Source organism: Stegostoma tigrinum, chromosome 5 (genome assembly GCF_030684315.1).
Source record: "Stegostoma tigrinum isolate sSteTig4 chromosome 5, sSteTig4.hap1, whole genome shotgun sequence".
Lineage (NCBI taxonomy): Eukaryota > Metazoa > Chordata > Chondrichthyes > Orectolobiformes > Stegostomatidae > Stegostoma > Stegostoma tigrinum.
The window spans coordinates 14,936,929-14,959,666 of NC_081358.1; positions in this window are offsets into that span (position 1 = coordinate 14,936,929).

Consider the following 22,738-nt stretch of genomic DNA (forward strand, 5'->3'; position numbering starts at 1 on the left):
TTGATAAAGTAGAATCTATATACACACTCTAATTGGATTTCAAGAAGGCATTTGGTAATGTGCCATATGACAAAAAACGAAAGTTCAAGGTGTAAGGGGTAACATATTGGCATGGTGAGAAGATTGGCTCATCAGCAGGGTTTGTATAAATGGGTTTTTGTCTGATTGGAAGGATATGATGAACAAGAGTCCCGCAGTTTTGTATTGGGACTCCAACGTTTTACATCAGTATCTTAAATGAGGGAAGTGAAGGCATGGTGTCTAAATTCAAAAATAGCATAATGATAAACAGGAAAATGCATTGTGAAGAAAATATAAGGAGTTTGCAGAAAGATATAGATAATTTGAAAGAGTCAGCAAAAATCTGGCAGGGTATAAAATGGAAAAATGCAAAGTTGTTCCCTTTGGCAGAAAGGATGAAAAGAAGAATATTACTTTAAAATAGATTAAAAAATTATGGGGTTCACTAGTGTGAAGGAATCGAGGCAATTCAGTGCACAAGTCAGAAAACATTAATATTCAGTTACAGCACATAATCAAGAAAGCTAATTGGGTGTATTTTTCTTTAATTAAGAGAGGAATTTCACATAAAATAACGATGTTACGCTTTAGTTACACAGGGCATTGCTAAGTGCAGTTTTGGCCTCCTTACTCAAGGAAGTTGTAAATGTATTGGAGTTCGTTCAATGGATTTATTGGATTAATACTTGGAATGATTGGCCTGTCATATTAAGATGGATTGGGTAGGTTGGGCATGTTTTAACTGGAACAAATACTTTTGAGATGGTTCTAAAGATGTCACACACAAAGTATCAATGCCGTTTCTAACTCCACAGATGCTGTCAGACCTGTTGAGTTTCTCTTACATTCTTTGCTTTTGCTTCAGATTTCTAATGTCTGCAAATATTTAGCTTTTAAGTATTTAACTATTTTGTTCTGGTGTTTGGAAGAGTGAGAGATGAATTAGTGTATATAAAGATCCTGATTATGATCAACAAGATGATCATGAAAAGGGTGTGCTCTTGTGGGAAAGTCCAAAACTAAGAGGAAAACAAATAGGAAGATGGTTGTGACAGTTGGAAGTCAGTCATCCCAGCTCTGGGACCTCTCTGAGGACAAAGATGAGGGGAACTTTTTTTTTCTCTCGGAGCATTGTGCAACTTTGGAACCTGTGCCTTAGTCAGTATAGGGATAATTACAATGATGTTTTTTAAGGCAGAGATAAATCAATTCATTTTAAGCAGGGGAATCAAATATAATCGGGGATAGATGGGAATGTGGAATTCAAAGCACAAACAGTTCTGCTATGATCTTAGTGACTGGTAGAGCAGTGACCGGCCAACATGTGTTCACATTAAGAATGAATATCGCCAGTGAAAACTTCCAAGAAAATTTAAGTCAATCCACTTAATAATGGACATTGTTATAACATGGTTGACAAATTCATACATAGATTTGTGGATCTGCAAGTTATCACATGCAACAAGACTAATATACAGTGACATAGGGAAGATTTTGGGAAGTATGCAAAATATATTGCATGCAGGAATCAAGTGTATATATTCCATATTATGGTTTCAAACATATCTTGTCACTTTCCTTACAAATCAACATGAAAATGTTGCACTGGAATCTACTTTTCATGTCTAGAATTTATAAAATGCCCAACTGAGCATGACTTTAGACTACTCTACATAATATTGCTAACTAATCACTCCAAATCAATCACAGCATGATTGCGGTACAGCACTGTATGAAGACCAACTTAAGTCCTGCTGCTAGAGTTGTTAGCAATGAAATCAAACAGATGAACTGCTTTCATTAATGCATCTTCCTTAAATGAAGAAGGGATCTTGTGGTGCAGCAATAATTTCCCTAACTCTGATGTAGCAAGCTTGAGTTCAAGCTCCAGAGGTGTGTAATAACAGCTCTGAACCAGTTGATTAGGAACATATCTCTTTGAACAAAGATACCAGTATCAATACCTGCACAAAGTCAAGTATTAATGATTAAATTACAATGTTTAGGCATGACCTGCCAACCTGAAGAAATTTTATTACGATAAACATAAGGATAGTTTAAGTGCACCACAATATCTCAGTTTTAGTTGAATCAAATCTGTGTTCTGTCGTCCTGCCAAATCCAGTCATGAACGTTGGTAGACAATTAAACAACTCACTGGAGAGAAGGCCAGCATATCATTGCAAAGGATAAGGTTGAGGCAATTGCAAGAATCTTTGATCAGAAGCGCCAAGTGGACAATCTATTTGGCCTCCCCCGAAAGCTCAAAGCATCACTGGCATTAGGCTTCAGCCAATTCAATTTACTCCACATAATGCCATGAAATAGCTGAGGGTACCAATTGTTGCAGAGGCTGACAATATTCCTGAATGAGTTTTAAGATTTGTGCTCCAGAACTAGCAGATTCTTTGCCCAATTTTTTCCTGTTCAATATCAGGACAAATCCAATATAATCAATTATCTTCTATCAGCCTACACTCAGTCATCAGCAAACTCATGGAAGATGTCATTGACAGTACTACCAAGCAGCATTAATCAACAATAATTCACTTTCTCATACTCCCATTTGGATCTACCAAGCCTCCTCAGTCCCTGACCACATTACAACCTTTGTTTACACATGAATAGAAGGTCTGAACATAAGAGACAAAGGGAACATGACAGTCTTTTACATCAAAGCAACATTTGAATGAATGTAAATATTAAGGGACTTGAGCAATGGGAATTGAGAGAAGGCTCTCCACTAGTTGGACTCTTACATGACAAATAGGAAGATGGTTGTGATAGCTGGAGTTCAGTCAGCTCAGCTCCGGGACCTCCTGCAGGAATTCCTCAGCGTAGTGCCCTTGGCACAGCCATTTTCGTCAATGACATTCCCACAATCGTAAGTAGTGGGGATATTTGCTAATGATTGCGCAATGCTCAGCGCCATTCACAATTTTGCAGATACTGAAGTAGTTCATAGCCAAATGCAATAACATTTGAGTCCACATTCAGAAGTGGGCTAATAAATGATAAGCAAAGGTCACATCACACAAGTGCTTGGCGATGACCATTTCTAACAGGAGCGAATCCATCTTTGCACGTTGGCATTCAATGACATAACCTCACTGAATCCATTGACCAGAAACTGAACAGGTCTAGCCAAATAATCTAGTGCTGCAACAAAAGCAAGTCAGAAGCTGGGAATTCTGCAGTCAGGAACTCACACATGTCACCTCAAAGCCTATCCACCATCTACCATGCTGAAGTCAAAAGAATGAATGTGGTATAAGTTGTATGGAGGTGGGACTTTAAAATTACCTTTTTTTTTGAGAACTTGGTCTGGATTGAAAACCAAAAGAACTGCAGATGCTGTAAATCAGAGACAAAAACAAAAGTTTCTGGAAAAGCTCAGCAGGTCTGGCAGCATCGGTGGAGAGAGATCAGAGGTAATGTTTTGGGTCCAATGACCCTTCCTCAGAACTGACTTCTGGCTACTTGTTCAAGTTCATAGAATCTCTACAATGTGGAAACAGGTCCTTTGGCCTAACAAGTCTGCGCCAATTCACAGAGGATCCCACCCAGCCCCATCCCCCTATAACCCATGTAATCTACACTGAACACTATGGGTAATTTTGCATGGCCAATCCACCCAACGGTGGCTCAGTGGTTAGCACTACAGCCTCACAGCGCCAGGGACCCTGGTTCGATTCTAGCCTCGGGCGACTGTCTGTGTGGAGTTTGCACATTCTCCCCGTGTCTGCGTGGGTTTCCTCCGGGAGCTTCGGTTTCCTCCCACAGCCCAAAGATGTGCAGGCTAGGTAGATCGGCCATGCTAAATTGCCTGTAGTGTTCAGGGATATGTGGGTTATGGGGGATGGGTCTGGGTGGGATGCTTCAAGGAACTGTGAACTTGTTGGGCCAAAGGGCCTGTTTCCACACTGTAGGGAATGTAATCTTAAAAAAAAGTACACAACAAAACCAAAAAAAAGTCTTACTTATTTCAAAACATAGTCTTAATTATTTAAAACATGTTATAAAAAATGGTAAATTCCATATAAATACCTTAAGATACCAAAAGTGTAGCCTTTCTTTTGCCTGGCATATCAAAAACCTATTTTCAGCTCATGCCATAAATCATTAAGAAAAAGATTAGACAAAAGTACTTGTGAGCTAGCGCTGATATTTGATAATTTATGAAAATTAGATATGAAGTCGAAAAATCTTGTTAAGTTTATCTTCTGAGCAGAAATGAATTAATTGTTTTAAGCAGTATCATAACTTGCATGTGCTTACAACTCAATATTTTTGATTGCTGAAATTATCAGCTCTATATATGCGCAGAACTAATATGTAATTTGCTTTGAACTATATTTTAGTAATGCAAACAAGTTATTTAGCTAATCATAATAGGCAACACATTGAATTGTGAGATATGAACCAAAGAATTAAGTTATAAAGAAACTAGATTTTATCATTTCTGTGTTTTATGAAAATGCATAAGTGAAGTGTCAACATACCAAATGGATTATATCATAGGGCAGAAATTAAAGGATTTATTTGCTCAATATAACCACAAAGTAGTTTTTTAATAATGGCTTAATGTAAGAATTTAAATTGAATAAAAATTACTTTTTGAAGGCCGCATTGCAAAACCCCTACCTTGCAGTGTTTGAACAGTCCTCCAATATCCTGTTCCCATTCTGTCCAGTTAAGGTTTAAATCAATGTGCTTACTCAAAGCAATTGTTCAAATACAATTAAAATTCTCAATGTCAATTTTTTAATGTTATATGACATTATAAATTCAACTTCAAATGTTTTGAATTCAGTAAAACACGTAATTTTTAGCTTAATTCAAATAATGTATCCTTTTGATTCAAACTTCTAGCCAAGATTCTATAAAGTATTGTCAAAGCTAATTCCCAAAATTCTGACTTGGAAAAAAAATCAATATTTGAAATAATGTTAGGAAAATCAGTCCCTGTTTTACAATAAGTAAAAGTCAAATACCAGACTCCGGTATCCAGACATTTAGATAACACATGTCTGTACTGAAAGGGCGACAATCATGATTCAAAAGTGATAAGAGCGATCCTTTAAAGCCACAAAAAAGCAGTAAATGGATAACACTAGGTTAAAACAAAACACACCACTTATCACTATACTACTGCTTCCAGTATGGCTGCCAACATTTTCAGGAGGCAATTCATATGGGCATCTTGGCACTCACCTATTTCAAGGAGGAGTCTCTGTTCAATAAGTTGATCAATGTCCTGATGTACAATGGGAGCTTACAAATTGCAATACCAAGAGATACTCGTATTTTTTGTCAGCTACACTTGACTGAGCCAAAAGGGAGCATTGTATCGATTGAAGTAAAAAAAAAAATTCTCGTTATGACAAGATGAGGAAGGGGTGTTTAGCTTCCACCTTTTCCCTCTCTTCGGTTCACCACAACAATTTCTCTTTAAAATAAAGGTCTGCTTACGAATTTAATGAGTTCTTAGCTTTTTTTGTGTTATGACAGTGAAAGAAACAAAATAGACTTGGTTTTTGTTTGTTTTTAAAAAGATAAAAGAATCATTTCTATTGCACCTAATGAAGTATAAATAAATTAATTTGAAAATAACACTCAAAACACAAGCAAAGTTCACATAAGCATGCAGATAATTTGAAGAATGAATGGATGGACCAAACAATTTAAGCCTCAGTAAAACTAAAGAAGCATATGGATCCTGAAAGATGATAACTCGGTTGGCTTCAAGCCAAACATGGTGGTCCTCCTGGATTCAGAAATGAGGTGGTAATAATGATGGCTGATTTATTTCTTTTTTCTGTAAAATCATAAGCTGCTTTGTTGATTTTGTAATGTCTGCCTGTGGTGCATGGCCAGATAACTTATGATATTCTCATGAGAGGTCTTAGAACTATTGAATCAAAGGCCTTGAAATTGGACTGCAAAATAGTTGGGGGCAGGATTGTTGCTGTTCAGAACCGTCTACATCTATTAGACATCTCCTACTCACTGGAGTACCAACCTGTCATACTGCTCAATGCATTAGACCCCATTCACTCATGGGCATTAAAATATCATAACTAGCATCTGAATACTCCACCTCTCCTTCTAGCCCCCACCAACGACACCTACCTGCCTCACATCTTGTTTTTGCAGTCCCACAAATCTTCAAATATTCAACTATGGCAGAAACACATCATTGAAACACATTACAAGCCATTCTATGACATTATTATACATTATTACACATCTTGCACAGAAGGGAAGGCGGAATAGGAAGAGAGTGATAGTCATTGGGGACTCAATAGTTAGAGGGACTGATAGAAGGTTTGCCAGGAACGAAAGAGGCTCACTGTTGGTGTGTTGCCTCCCAGGTGCCAGGGTCCTTGATGTCTCGGATCGTGTCTTTGGGGCCCTGAAGGAAAAGAGTGACTAGCCCCAAGTCGTGGTCCATATAGGCACCGATGACATAGGTAGAAGGAGGGATAGGGATGTCAGGCAGGATTTCAGGAAGCTAGGGTGGAAGATGAGAGCTAGAAGAAACTGAGTGGTTATCTCTGGTTTGTTACCCGTGCCACGTGATAGCGAGGCAAAGAACAGGGAGAGATTTCAGCTGAAAAAAATGGCTGCAGGGATGGTGCAGGAGGGAGGGCTTCAGGTACATGGACAATTGGGGCTCATTCTGGGGAAGGTGGGACCTCTACAAACAGGACAGTCTCCAGTTGAACCAGAGGGGCATTAATATCCTGGGTGGAAAATTTGCTAGTGCTATTCGTGTGGATTTAAACTAGCTCAGAAGGGGGATGGAAAACTGAGGTGTAGTCCTAGTACACAGGAGGATGAGAGTAGGGAAGACATGGACAGGATCTCACTGTCACAGGAGTGTGCTGGCAGACAGTAAGCTGGGTTCAAGTGTGTCTACTTTAACGCCAGGAGTATCCGGAATAAGATAGGTGAGCTTGCAGCTTAGATAGGTACCTGGGACTTTTTTTGTTGTGGCCATTTCGGAGACATGGATAGAGCAGGGTCAGGAATGAATGTTGCAGGTTCCAGGGTTTAGATCTTTCACTAAGGTCAGGGAAGGTGGTAAAAGAGGGGCAGGTGAGGCTTTGTTAGTCAAGGACAGTATAACAGTGGCTGAAAGAACTTTTGATGAGGACTCGTCTACTGAGGTGGTATGGGCTGAGGTTGCCGAGGAAGGTTTGTCGACTGGTAGAAGTTAGGGACAGCAAGGGAGCAGTCACCTCATTGGGCGTTTTCTACAGACCCCCATATAGCAGTAGGGAGATCAAAAAACTCAAAGGCCGGCAGATTGTTGAAAAGTGCAAACGTAGCAGGGTTGTTGTTATGGGTGACTTCAACTTTCCCAATATAGATTGAAATCTCCTGAGTGCAGATGGTTTGGATGGAGCCGTTTTTGTGAGGTGTGTTCAGGAGGGTTTCCTTACTCAGTATGTGGACAGGCCGACGAGGGGGGAGGTCAATTTGGATTTGGTGCTTAGCAATGAGCCAGGACAGGTGTCAGATCTCGTGGTGGGAGAACACTTTGGTGACAGTGACCACAACAGCCTCACATTTACCATAGCCATGGAAAGGGAAAGGAGCAGTTACCCGGGGAAGATATTTAACTGGGGTAAAGGAAACCATGATGCTATCAGACAGGAGTTGGGAAGTACAGATTGGGAGCAATTGTTCCACGGAAAGGGCACAGCAGACATGTGGAGGCTGTTTAAGGACCAGTTGTTGCGAGTGATGTATAAATTTGTTCCTCTGAGACAGGTAAGAAGGGGTAAGATTAAGGAGCCTTGGATGACAGGTACAGAGGTGCTTCTTGTCAAAAAGAAAAAGGCAGCGTACGTAAGGTGGAGGAAGCAAGGGTCTAACACAGCTTTAGAGGATTACAGGCTCGCTCGGAAGGAGCTCAAAAGCGGACTGAGGGGGGCCAGGAGGGGGCACGAAAAAGGCTTGGCAGGAAGGATTAGGAAGAACACGAAGGCATTTTACTCCTACATGAGGAATAAGAGAATGATCAGGGAGAAGGTAGGGCCGATCAGGGATAGCATAGGGAACTGGTGTGTGGAGTCTGAGCAAATAGGGAAAGCTCTAAATGAGTGTTTTGCTTCAATTTTCACGAAGGAAAGGGACCTTGTTGTGAATGAGAACTTTGAGGAGCAGGAAAACAGGCTTGAACAGATCGAGTTTGAGGAAGTTTATGTGCTGGACATTTTGGCAAACATTAAGATTGATAAGTCCCCAGGGCCAGACCAGATTTATCCTAGGTTGCTCCGGGAAGTGAGAAAGGAGGTTGTTAAGCCGCTGGTGAAGATCTTTGCTTCCTCACTCTCCACGGGAGTGGTACCGGAAGATTGGAGGGAGGCAAATGTTGTTCCTCTTTTCAAGAAAGGGAATAGGGAAATCCCTGGAAATTACAGACCAGTCAGTCTTACGTCTGTGGTCAGCAACGTTTTGGAAAGAATTCTGAGGGATGGGATTTATGACTATTTGGAAAAGCATAGCGTGATTAAAGGGAGTCAGCATGACTTTGTAAGAGGCAAGTCATGCCTTACAACTCTTATTGAGTTCTTTGAGGAAGTCACGAGGCAGGTTAACGAGGAACGAGCGGTGAATGTGGTGTACATGGACTTCAGCAAGGCATTTGATAAGGTTCCCCACGGCAGATTCATTCATAAAGTCAGGAGGTATGGGATACAGGGTGATTTGGCTGTCTGGATTCAGAACTGGTTGTCTGACAGGAGGCAGAGAGTGCTTGTAGATGGTAAGTATTCTGCCTGGAGGTCAGTGCTGAGTGGTGTCCCGCAGGGCTCTGTTCTTGGGCCTCTGCTCTTTGTAGTTTTTATAAATGATTTGCATGAGGAGGTTGAGGGGTGGGTTAGTATGTTTGCTGATGACACAAAGGTTGGAGGTGCCATTCATAGTATCGAGGGCTATTGCAGGCTTCAGCGAGACATTGACAGAATGCAGAGCTGGGCTGAGAAATGGCAGATGGAGTTCAACCTGGATAAGTGCGAAGTGATGCATTTTGGAAGGTCAAACTTAAATGCTGAATTTAGAATTAAAGGCAGGATTCTCGGCAGTGTGGAGGACTAGCGGGATCTTGGAGTTCAAGTGCATAGCTCCCTCAAAGTTGCCATCCAAGTGGATAAGGTTGTTAAGAAAGCATATGGTGTTTTGGCTTTCATTAACAGGGGGATCGAGTTTAAGAGCCGCGAGGTTATGCTGCAGCTCTACAAAACCCTGGTGAGACCACACTTGGAATATTGTGTCCAGTTCTGGTTGCCCTATTACAGGAAAGATGTGGAGGCTTTGGAGAGGGTGCAAAGGAGGTCTACCAGGATGCTGCCTGGACTGGAGGGCTTGTCTTATGAGGAGAGGTTGACTGAGCTCGGACTTTTCTCTCTGGAGAGAAGGAGGAAGAGAGGTGACCTGATTGAGGTGTGCAAGGTAATGAGAGGCATGGATAGAGTCGATAGCCAGAGACTTTTCCCCAGGGCAGGATTGACTGCCACGAGGGGTCATAGTTTTTAGGTGTTAGGAGGAAGGTATAGAGGAGACATCAGAGGGAGGTTCTTCACCCAGAGAGTTGTGAGCGCATGGAATAGTTTACCAGTGGTAGTTATGGAAGCGGAATCATTAGTGACATTTAAGCGACTGCTGGACATGCACATGGACAGCAGTGAATTGAGGGGAATGTAGTTTAGGTTATTTTATATTTGAATTAGGATTATTCCACGGCACAACATCGTGGGCTGAAGGGCCTGTACTGTGCTGTGCTTTTCTCTGTTCTATGTTCTATTATTACTTGCCTCTTATAGTACAAGATGTTGCAAAATGGAAGTGGGTCAAGGAATCCTGCAACTCCTGATCCAGAAAGTGAAGATGGCTCTCAGTGAGCTGAGTACAATAAGAAACCTTGGCATTTTGAGAACATTGAAGATGATTGTATATTCCAGTCTCATGTCAGAAATGCTATTCCGCTTGAAAGAAGTAAATAAGAAAATTGCAGTGGTCTGAATAACAATCTTCCAAAATTCTCTGAATTCAGGAATCAGTCCTGTTGATTGGGGATATGTGCATGACACTTTGCTATGGATGAAAAGTTGAGAAAGGAATGCGAGAAGATTGCAGACCTTCTCCTGGGCTCTAAAAGTTAATTCTATTTGTCTCTCCATAGATGTTGCCAGAACTGCTGAGTTCCTCCAGCATTCTCTGTGTTTTTTTCAAGTTTGTCAAACATGCAGATCGGTGCTTTTATTTGTAGCTCTTGGAATATATTAAAGCTGAGTTAGATAGATACTTGATTCACAAAAAAGTAAAAGAGTATAAGGATAGTTAGATGGTTACCTGAATGACGAGGGAGTCAAAGGGTATAGGGGTAGGTAGTAAAGTGGACCTGAGGCCACAGTCAAATCAACCATGATTTTGTCGAATGGCACAGAGGCCAAAGGGCCAAATGGTCTTTACTTGCTATTAATTTGTGTGTTCATTCTTATGTTCACATTAAATAAAAGGGTCTTGTGCATTCATATGATATTGGCCTTGTGGTATTATCACTGGGCTGTTAATCCAGAAACCCAGGTAAAGCCCTGGGATCCCAGGCTCAAATCCTGCTGCAGCAAATTGTGGAATTTGAAATCAATAAATATCTGGCATTAAGAGCCTAATACTGGCCATATATCTATTGGCAATTGCCAGAAACACCCATCTCATTCACTAATGTCCTTTAGGAAACTGCCATCCTTACCTGGTCTGGTTTACATGTGACTCCAGACCCACAGCAATGTGGTTGACTCTTAAATCCCATTTGCGATTGACAATAAATGCAAACCTGACCAGTGATGCCCTCATCCCATGAATGAATAGAAAAACCAATTAAAAATGCAACTGCTAAAGTAGACTTTATACTTGCGGAATTCAAATGTTATAGAGCACTTTAATTTGTGCCAATTTTACATTTTTTTCTTCCATCCATTCTCCACTATTAACCATCCTTCTGTCACTATACCACCTACTTCTCCTCTTATTAAAAGTATAAAAACTAACCAATTTTCCAACACCTATCAGTTTTGAAGAAGAGTCATACGAGACTCAAAACTTTAACTCCATTTCTGTACACAGGTACTGCCAGGCCTGCTGACTTCCTTCAGCATTCTCTGCATTACTGTTTCATAGAACAGTACAGCACAGAACAGGCCCTTCAGCCCACAATGTTGTGCCGACCATTGATCCTCATGTGTGCACCCTCAAATTTCTGTGACCACATGCATGTCCAGCAGTCTCTTAAATGACCCCAATGACCTTGCTTCCACACCTGCTGCTGGCAACGCATTCCATGCTCTCACAACTCTGTGTAAAGAACTCGCCTCTGAAATCCCCTCTATACTTTCCACCAACCAGCTTAAAACTATGACCCCTCGTGCTAGCCATTTCTGCCCTGGGAATTAGTCTCTGGCTATCAACTCTATCTATGCCTCTCATTATCTTGTATACCTCAATTAGGTCCCCTCTCCTCCTCCTTTTCTCCAATGAAAAGAGACCAAGCTCAGTCAACCTCTCTTCATAAGATAAGCCCTCCAGTCCAGGCAGCATCCTGGTAAACCTCCTCTGAACCCTCTCCAAAGCATCCACATCTTTCCTATAATACGGCAACCAGAACTGGACGCAGTATTCCAAGTGCGGTCTAACCAAAGCTTTATATAGAGCTGCAACAAGATCTCACGACTCCTAAACTCAATCCCCCTGTTAATGAAAGCCAAAACACCATATGCTTTCTTAACAACCCTGTCCACTTGGGTGGCCATTTTAAGGGATCTATGTATCCGCACACCAAGATCCCTCTGTTCCTCCACACTGCCAAGAATCCTATCCTTAATCCTGTACTCAGCTTTCAAATTCGACCTTCCAAAATGCATCACCTCGCATTTATCCAGGTTGAACTCCATCTGCCACCTCTCAGCCCATCTCTGCATCCTGTCAATGTCCCGCTGCAGCCTACAACAGCCCCCTATACTGTCAACGACACCTCCGACCTTTGTGTCGTCTGCAAACTTGCTGACGCATCCTTCAATCCCCTCATCTAAGTCATTAATAAAAATTACAAACAGTAGAGGCCCAAGGACAGAGCCCTGTGGAACCCCACTCAACACTGACTTCCAGGCAGAATATTTTCCTTCTACTACCACTCGCTGTCTTTTCTTGGCCAGCCAATTCTGTATCCAAGCAGCTAAGTTCCCCTGTATCCCATTCCTCCTGACCTTCTGAATGAGCCTACCATGGGGAACCTTATCAAATGCCTTACTGAAGTCCATATACACCACATCCACAGCTCGACCCTCATCAACTTTTCTAGTCACATCCTCAAAAAACTCGATAAGGTTTGTGAGCCATGACCTACCCCTCACAAAGCCGTGTTGACTGTATTTGATCAAGCCATGCTCCTCCAGATGGTCATAAATCCTACCCCTCAGAATCCTTTCTAACACCTTGCAGACGACAGACGTGAGGCTTACTGGTCTGTAATTGCTGGGGATTTCCCTATTTCTTTTCTTGAAGAGAGGAATTACATTTGCGCCTCTCCAGTCCTCAGGTACAACTTCAGTAGAGAGCGAGGATGCAAAGATCTTCACAAGTGGCGAAGCAATTTCATTTCTCGCCTCCCAAAGCAGCCGAGGACAAATCTGGTCCGGGTCTGGCGACTTGTCAATCTTAATGTTTGACAAAATTTTCAGCACATCAGCTTCCTCTATCTCTATCCATTCCAGCATTCTCACCTGCTCTTCAAACGTTTCATTCACTACAAAGTTTGTTTCTTTCATAAAGAGAGAAGCAAAAAACTCATTAAGGACTTCCCCTACCAGCTCAGACTCCACACACAAGTTCCCTATGCTATCCCTGATCGGCCCTACTCTTTCTTAGACCATTCTCTTATTTCTCACAAGTGTAAAATGCCTTTGTGTTTTCCCTGATTTCTTCTGCCAAGCCTTTCTCGTGCCCCCTCCTTGCTCTCCTCAGACCTTTTTTGAGCTCCTTCCTTGCCTGCATGTAATCCTCTCTAGCTGAACTTGACCCTAGCTTCCTCCACCTTATGTAAGCTACCTTCTTCCTTTTCGCAAGAAGCTCCACCGCTCTCGTCATCCAAGGTTCCTTTATCTTACCCCTTCTTGCCTGTCTCAGAGGGACATATTTACTCATCACTCGCAACAACTGTTCCTTAAACAGACTCCACATGTCTATAGTTCCCTTACCATGGAACAATTGCTCCCAGTCCATGCTTCCTAACTAGTGTCTAATCGCATCATAGTTTCCTCTTCCCCAATTAAATATCCTCCCATTTTGCCTAATCCTCTGCTTCTCCATAGCTCTGTAGAATGTGAGGCAGTTATGGTCACTATCACCAAAATGCTCTCCCACCACAAGATCTGATACCTGCCCCGGCTTGTTTCCGAGCACCAAGTCTAGAATGGCCTCTCCCCTCGTCAGCCTGTCAACGTACTGCGTTAGGAAACCCTCCTGAACACACCTTACAAATACAGCTCCATTCAAATCTTCTGCTCGAAGCAGGTTCCAATCAATATTGGAAAAGTTAAAGTCACCCATTACAACAACCCTACAGCGACCACACTTTTCGAAAATCTGTCGATCTATGCTTTCTTCAATCTCCCTGCTGCTATTGGGGGGCCTGTAGTAAACCCCTAACGAGGTGACTACTCCCTTGCTGTTCCTAATTTCCACCTATACTGACTCAGTAGGCAGATCTTCCTCGACAATGGAAGCTTCTGTAGCTGTGATACCCTCTCTGATTAGTGCTACACCCCCTCCTCTTTTTCCCCCCTCCCTATTCTTTTTAAATGCTCTAAACCCTGGAACATCCAGCAACCATTCGGGCCCATGAGAAACCCATGTCTCTGTTATGGCCACAACATCATAGCATCAGGTACTGACCTATGCTCTAAGTTCATCACTTTTATTCCTGATACTCCTTGCATTAAAGCAAACACACTTTAACCAATCCCTTGGTTCCTTCCCACTAGCTGGTCTACGTCTTGCTACTGCCTCACCTGTATCAACTCTCACCTCCGGTATACAGCTCAGGTTCCCACCCCCCTGCCATACTAGTTTAAACCTTCTCGAACTACTCGAGCAAACCTTCCACCCAGGACATCGGTCCCCTTCCAGTTCAGATGCAACCCGTCCTTCTTGTAAAGGTCCCACCTTCCCCAGAAGGCATCCCAATTATCTACATATCTGAAGCCCTCCCTCCTACACCAGCTGCGTAGCCACGTGTTCAGCTGCGCCCGCTCCCTGTTCCTCGCCTCGCTATCTCGTGTCACTGGTAGTAAACCAGAGAACACTACTCTGTTCGTCCTGCTCTGCAGCTTCCATCCTAACTCCCTGAAATCACTTTTTATATCCTCAATCCTATTTCTGGCTATATCATTTGTGCCAATATGTAACACGATTTCTGGCTGTTCACCCTCCCCTTTTAGAACCTTATACACCCGATCGGAGACGTCCCGGACCCTGGCACCAGGGAGGCAACATACCTTCCGGGAATCCCGATCCTGACCACAAAATCTCCTGTCAATTCCCCTAACTATCGAGTCCCCTACCACGAGTACTTTTCTATTCTGCCCCCTTCCCTTCTTTGCCACAGTGTCAGGCTCAGTGGCATAGAACTGACTACTATGGCTTTCCTCTGGTAGGTCATCCCCCCCAAGCAGTATCCAAAACGGTATACTTATTGCTAAGGGGAATGCCCACAGGGAATCTCTGCACTGTCTGTCTGTCCCCTTTCCTCCCCCTAACTGTAACCCATCTATCCTTGTCCTGAGCCTTAGGAGTGACCAACTCCCGGTAACTCCTCTCAATTACCCCCTCTGCCTCCCGAATGATCCGTAGTTCATCCAGCTCCATTTCCCTAACACGGTTTTCAAGGAGCTGTAGCTGGGTGCACTTCCCGCAGATGTAGCCAGCGGAGCCGTGTGCCACGTCTCCCAACTGCCACATTCTGCAGGAGCAGAAAGCAACTGCCCTAGCATCCATACCCCACTTATCTGAACACCCACTCAGTAGTAAAGTAGAAAGCTTACATCAAGTAATAATAACAAATTAATAACAAAACTTATATTCAATAGAGAAAGTTTAGAATGAACATTACCTTATTAACTAGGTTAGAAAAGAAGGGCGGGTGGGAGACACTACAGTTGTAGAGTCTCGGGTTTAGCCGCCTTGCTGATATATATACTCACTGCTTTCCTTTCCGGCTGCCCCTCGTCACTTCCTCCGCTGCTCCCGCTCCTTTTCTGAAAGAGGAAAAACACCGCTGCCCGCTACCGGTAAGTAATTTTAAAAATAAACTGCTTTACTTTAGCTGCAGTCTTCCGGGTCCATCTTACCTCCGCTGCTGCTCGCACTCAAAATGCCTCATGACTCTCTGTCATTGCTCTCACACTTTCTCCTGCTGTGGCCTTCAGAACATAGAACATAGAACAGTACAGCACAGAACAGGCCCTTCAGTCCACAATGTTGTGCCGACCATTGATCCTCATGTATACACCCTCAAATTTCTGTGACCATATGCAGTCTCTTAAATGTCCCCAATGACCTTGCTTCCACAACTGCTGCTGGCAACGCATTCCCTGCTCTCACAACTCTCTGTGTAAAGAACCCGCCTCTGACATCCCTTCTATACTTTCCTCCAACCAGCTTAAAATTATGACCCCTCCTGTTAGCCTTTTCTGCCCTGGGAAATAGTCTCTGGCTATCAACTCTATCTATGCCTCTCATTATCTTGTATACCTCAGTTAGGTCCCCTCTCCTTCTCCTTTTCTCCGACGAAAAAAGTCCGAGCTCAGTCAACCTCTCTTCATAAGATAAGCCCTCCAGTCCAGGCAGCATCCTGGTAAACCTCCTCTGAACCCTCTCCAAAGCATCCACATCTTTCCTATAAGAGGGCGACCAGAACTGGACGCAGTATTCCAAGTGCGGTCTAACCAAAGTTTTATAGAGCTGCAACAAGATCTCACGACTCTTAAACTCAATCCCCCTGTTAATGAAAGCCAAAACACCATATGCTTTCTTAACAACCCTTTCCACTTGGGTGGCCATTTTAAGGGATCTATGTATCTGCACACCAAGATCCCTCTGTTCCTCCACACTGCCAAGAATCCTATCCTTAATCCTGTACGCAGCTTTCAAATTCGACCTTCCAAAATGCATCACCTCGCATTTATCCAGGTTGAACTCCATCTGCCACCTCTCAGCCCATCTCTGCATCCTGTCAATGTCCCGCTGCAGCCTACAACAGCCCTCTATGCTGTCGACAACACCTCCAACCTTCGTGTCGTCTGCAAACTTGCTGACCCATCCTTCAATCCCCTCATCCAAGTCATTAATAAAAATTACAAACAGTAGAGGCCCAAGGACAGAGCTGTGTGGAACACCACTCACCACTGACTTCCAGGCAGAATATTTTCCTTCTACTACCACTCGCTGTCTTCTGTTGGCCAGCCAATTCTGTATCCAGACAGCTAAGTTCCCCTGTATCCCATTCCTCCTGACCTTCTGAATGAGCCTACCATGGGGAACCTTATCAAATGCCTTGCTGAAGTCCATATACACCACATCCACAGCTCGACCCTCATCAACTTTTCTAGTCACATCCTCAAAGAACTCGACAAGGTTTGTGAGGCATGACCTGCCCCTCACAAAGCCGTGTTGACTGCATTTAATCAAGCCATGCCCTTCCAGATGGTCATAAATCCTATCCCTCAGAATCCTTTCCAACACCTTGCAGACGACAGACGTGAGACTTACTGCTCTGCAATTGCCGGGGATTTCCCTATTTCCTTTCTTGAAGAGAGGAATTACATTTGCCTCTCTCCAGTCCTCAGGTACGACTCCAGTGGAGAGCGAGGATGCAAAGATCTTCACAAGTGACGAAGCAATTGCATTTCTCATTTCCCAAAGCAGCAGAGGACAAATTTGGTCCGGGCCTGGCGACTTGTCAATCTTAATGCTTGACAAAATTTTCAGCACATCAGCTTCCTCTATCTCTATCCATTCCAGCATGCACACCTGCTCTTCAAAGGTTTCATTCACTACAAAGTTCATTTCTTTTGTAAAGACAGAAGCAAAAAACTCATTAAGGGCTTCCCCTACCTCCTCAGACTCCACACACAAGTTCCCTATGCTATCCCTGATCGGCCCTACTCTTTCTTTGACCATTCTCTTATTCCTCACATAAGTGTAAAATGCCTTTGTGTTCTCCCTAATCCATTCTGCCAAGCCTTTCTCGTGCCCCCTCCTTGCTCTCCTCAGACCATTTTTGAGCTCCTTCCTCGCCTTTCTGTAATCCTCTAGAGCTGAGCTTGACCCTTGTTTCCTCCACCTTATGTAAGCTACCTTCTTCCTTTTGACGAGAAGCTCCACCGCTCTCGTCATCCAAGGTTCCTTTATCGTACCCCTTCTTGCCTGTCTCAGAGGGACATATTTATTCATCACTCGCAACAACTGTTCCTTAAACAGTCTCCACATGTCTATACTGCCTTTACCATGGAACAATTGCTCCCAGTCCATGCTTCCTAACTCATGTCTAATCGCATCATAGTTTCCTCTTCCCCAATTAAATATCCTCCCATTTTGCCTAACCCTCTCCTTCTCCATAGCTATGTAGAATGCGAGGCAGTTATGGTCACTATCACCAAAATGCTCTCCCACCACAAGATCTGATACCTGCCCCGGCTTGTTTCCGAGCACCAAGTCTAGAATGGCCTCTCCCCTCGTCGGCCTGTCAACATACTGAGTTAGGAAACCCTCCTGAACACACCTTACAAAAACAGCTCCATTCAAACCTTCTGCTCGAAGGAGGTTCCAATCAATATTGGGAAAGTTAAAGTCACCCATTACAACAACCCTACTACATCCGCACGTTTCCAAAATCTGCTGACCTAAGCTTTCTTCAATCTCCCTGCTGCTATTGGGGGGCCTGTAGTAAACCCCTAACAAGGTGACTGCTCCCTTGCTGTTCCTAATTTCCACCCATACTGACTCGGTAGGCAGATCTTCCTCGACAATGGAAGCTTCTGTAGCTGTGATACCCTCTCTGATTAGTAGTGCTACACCCCCTCATCTTTTTCTCCCCTCCCTATTCTTTTTAAATGCTCTAAACCCTGGAACATCCAGCAACCATTCCTGCCCCTGAGAAACCCATGTCTCTGTTATGGCCACAACATCATAGCACCAGGTACTGATCTATGCTCTAAGTTCATCACTTTTATTCCTGATACTCCTTGCGTTAAAGCAAACACACTTTAACTGAACCCTTGGTTCCATTCCAGGAAAATCCTTCCCACTAGCTGGTCCACCTCTTGCTATTGCCTCACCTGCATCAACTCTCACCTCCGGTATACAGCTCAGGTTCCCACCCCCCTGCCATACTAGTTTAAACCCTCTCGAACTACTCGAGCAAACCTTCCACCCAGGACATTGGTCCCCTTCCAGTTCAGATGCAACCCGTCCTTCTTGTACAGGTCCCACCTTCCCCAGAAGGCATCCCAATTGTCTACATATCTGAAGCCCTCACTCCTACACCAGCTGCGTAGCCACGTGTTAAGCTGCGCCCGCTCCCTGTTCCTCGCCTCGCTATCTCGTGTCACCGTTAGTAAACTAGAGAACACTACTCTGTTCGTCCTGCTTTGCAGCTTCCATCCTACCTCCCTGAAATCACTTTTTATATCCTCAATCCTTTTTCTGGCTATATCATTAGTGCCAATATGTAACACGATTTCTGGCTGTTCGCCCTCCCCTTTTAGAACCTTATACACCCGATCGGAAACGTCCCGGATCCTGGCACCAGGGAGGCAACATACCTTCCGGGAATCCCGATCCTGACCACAAAATCTCCTGTCGATTCCCCTAACTATCGAGTCCCCTACCATGAGTACTTTTCTGTTCTACCCCCTTCCCTTCTTTGCCACAGTGTCAGGCTCAGTGCCAGACAACTGACTACTATGGCTTTCCTCTGGTAGGTCATCGCCCCCAGCAGTATCCAAAACGGTATACTTATTGCTGAGGGGAATGCCCACAGGGGATCTCTGCACTGTCTGTCTGTCCCCTTTCCTCCCCCTAACTGTTACCCATCTATCCTTGTCCTGAGCCTTAGGAGTGACCAACTCCCGGTAACTCCTCTCAATTATCCCCTCTGCCTCCCGAATGATCCGTAGTTCATCCAGGTCCAGCTCCATTTCCCTGACACGGTTTTCAAGGAGCTGGAGTTGGGTGCACTTCCGGCAGATGTAGCCAGCGGAGACGTGTGCCATGTCTCCCACCTGCCACATTCTGCAGGAGGAGCAAGCAACTGCCCTAGCATCCATACCCCACTTATCTGAACACCCACTCAGTTCTAAAGTAGAAAGCTTAGTTCAAGTTGCTATAAAATTAATAACAAACTTATATTCAATAGAGAAAGTTTAGAATGAACCTTACCTTATTAACTAGGTTAGAGGAGGGCTGGTGGGAGACACTACAGTTGTAGAGTCTCGGGTTTAGCCGCCTTGCTGATATATATGGTCACTGCTTTCCTTCCCGGCTGCCCATCTGGTCCTCGTCACTTCCTCCGCTGCTCCCGCTCCTTCTGTGAAAGAGAAAAACACCGCTGCCCGCTACCAGTAAGTAATTTTAAAAAACTGCCTTACCTTAGCTGCAGTCTTCCGGGTTCATCTTACCTCCGCTGCTGCTCGCACTCAAAATGTAAGCAGAAAACCAGGAGATTTCTCTCTGCATTGTTGCTGGCTGCAGTGTACACCATTTCCAAGATGAACTGCAATAATTCACCAAGGGTCCTTCAACAGCGGTGTCCAAACTTACAAACTCTACTACCTAGAAGGAAAGGGACAGCTTATGCATGACAGCATCACTGTCTCCATGTTTGCCTCCAAATCAGATACCATCCTTCGAAGTATGTCATTGTTCGCCAATAGTAACTGACTCAAATTCCCGAAACTCCCTTCCTATTAGCACAGTGAGTCCGTCTAAACCCCAAGGGTTGCAGCAGACTAAGAAAGCAGCTCAGCACAGCTTGTTGAGGGCAATTAGGGAGAGGTAATAAATGTTCACCTAATAAATGACAACTAAATCACATGAACATGTGGGAAAAGGTTGTATCATGTTCAAAAGTGTAAATTATACCTAAATTTCAAATGGATTTTGACTTCAAAGAATGCAAAATGTTTTGAGAAAAAAGATATTCTTTGCGATTGAAATTTAATATTGATTTTTCTTTTCAAGACCATTTTGACAATAAGGGAAATGCCAGCGTTCCTTTTGAGGATCAGTTGGATGGTCAACAAATTTGAAAGTTGAGTGCGGATGAAACTGTTCAAAATAGGCTGGCAGCAATTGATAGGCTTGGCAGAGATAAGGAAGCTTCTCTTTTCAAGAGTTGGAAGGAACAAAATGTTCAAATTCCCATTTATGTGCGTACCACTGCAGTGACAGTAATGAAATTGGTCTGAACAGTTGATAAAATGTAATTTGAATGACAGCAAAAATAAGGATTTTAAAGCAAAACTTTTCTGTACTTCTGGTAAGTGTTGTCATCGTTATAAGACCATAAGACCGTAAGACATAGGAGTGGAAGTAAGGCCATTTGGCCCATCAAGTCCACTCCGCCATTTAATTCATGGCTGATGGGCATTTCAACGCCTCCTCCCTGCACTCTCCCCGTAGCCCTTGATTCCTTCTGAGATCAAGAGTTTGTCGATCTCTGCCTTGAAGGCATCCAACGTCCCGACCTCCACTGCACTCCGTGGCAATGAATTCCACAAGCCCACCACTCTCTTGCTGAAGAAATGTTGTCTCATTTCAGTTTTAAATTTACCCCCTCTCATTTTAAGGCTGTGCCCACGGGTCCTAGTCTCCCCGCCTAACGGAAACAACTTCCTAGCGTCCACCCCTTCTAAACCATACATTATCTTGTAAGTTTCTATTAGATCTCCCGTCAACCTTCTAAACTCTAATGAGTACAATCCCAGGGTCCTTAGCTTTTCATCATACGTTAAACCTACCATTCCAGGGATCATCCATTATGAAAGTCCTTTTGTAGGGTGTGGCCCTACACCAAATTTTCTCAGTAACGCATCTTCATTAATACCTATTAAAAATAAACTTGCGGCAGAAAATGTGAAGAACTTCCTAGTGTAATTATAGAGGTTTTAGATAAGATGGGTCATAATTTAGGTTGCAACCTCCTCAAGTAGCATTGCCAGATTAATAATAGAGTCCTTAAGCTTTGAAAAGGATGAAGACTTGATTCACTGGAAACAAAACCTCTTTATGTGTGGAACAGGATTGAGAGGACAAGAGCTCCAGACATATTTCCCCATCATGGCATCACTGGCGCCTTTTCATTTTAGGCCCAGCCTTTTTTATTTGTTCATGGCATATGGCTGTTGTTGGCTATACCAGCATTAATGCCTTTTCTAGCTGCTCTCAATTAGGCAATGGTCAGCAGCCTTCTGGAATTGCTGCAGTCCATGGAGTCACAAGTAAAAGCACAGCCATTCTGACCAGACCCTAAACTTTAACTCTGATTATTCTTCACAGATGCCGCAAGACCTGCTGAACTTTTCCAGTAGCTTCTGTTTTTGTTCAGAAGTTATTAAAGGCGGCTGAAATGTAAAGCACAGGGGATTTCTTAAGGTGAAACAGCAGCATTGGAAAAAAACATGAAATGTCAGGAGATCCTAAATTAATGGTAAAAGATAGAGTGTTGTGCCTCACTGGGGAACTGCATTGAAAATCAAGCTGCACTATTTCACAAGTTGCTACAAAAGTTAACGTTTTGAAAATTAAGCAGAATTCCCCAATTTATTTGTCTTATAGGTGGAGTTTGACAGAAAGCACTGACCAGGTTTCTACATGTAACAAACATTTCTACTTGTTGCAAGTGAACAGATTCTAGCCCCAGGTAAATAATTATGAATAGTTGATAACCACCCTGCCCCCCCCCCCCCCCCCCCCCCCACTTATAAACTCCATTCGTCTCACACATAGGGTTAGATGCAGATAGGAAAGAAAAAAATAGTCATTTTGAATACAGGAAAAACACTGGGAAAACAATTCAATGGTCACTGTTTACTGCTGAGATATTTCTCATGCTTGTCAGAATGCTGTTTGTTTGTCTTCCTTTGCAGGAGGCTTTCATTTATTTGTAAGAGACACAAGATGTCTGGTTCACAGTTATAAATGGTCTTTGACTTATTAATTGGAAATCACAGCTTATAGCAACTGCTGAAGGAAAATAAATTGGTTTTCTTCAGGATTAGTGTTTTATTTTAATGACAGAGAGAAGACACAATTCCAGAGCTTGCGGCTATGTGATAGTGTCTCCCTATCTTGTTCACAGTTCCAAGCTGCTCATCTACCTAGGAATCAATCATATGGTTGATAGCAGGCAGAAAGTTTTGTCATTGATAATTAGTAACAAGCCCACAGAATAATCAGCTGCTTGTTGCTGGTTGAATTTCCATCCACAGCCCTTGTCTCCAGTTCATCTGTAAACCATCTGTTATTGTCACCTGGAAGCTATCGACTTTCAGTCTGACATCAGTGCTGGGGACGCTGTTGGAGGTGATTTTGAACGATAACATTTACATGCATTTGAGGAGGCAAGGAATGATTAGAGATAGTCAGCAGGGTT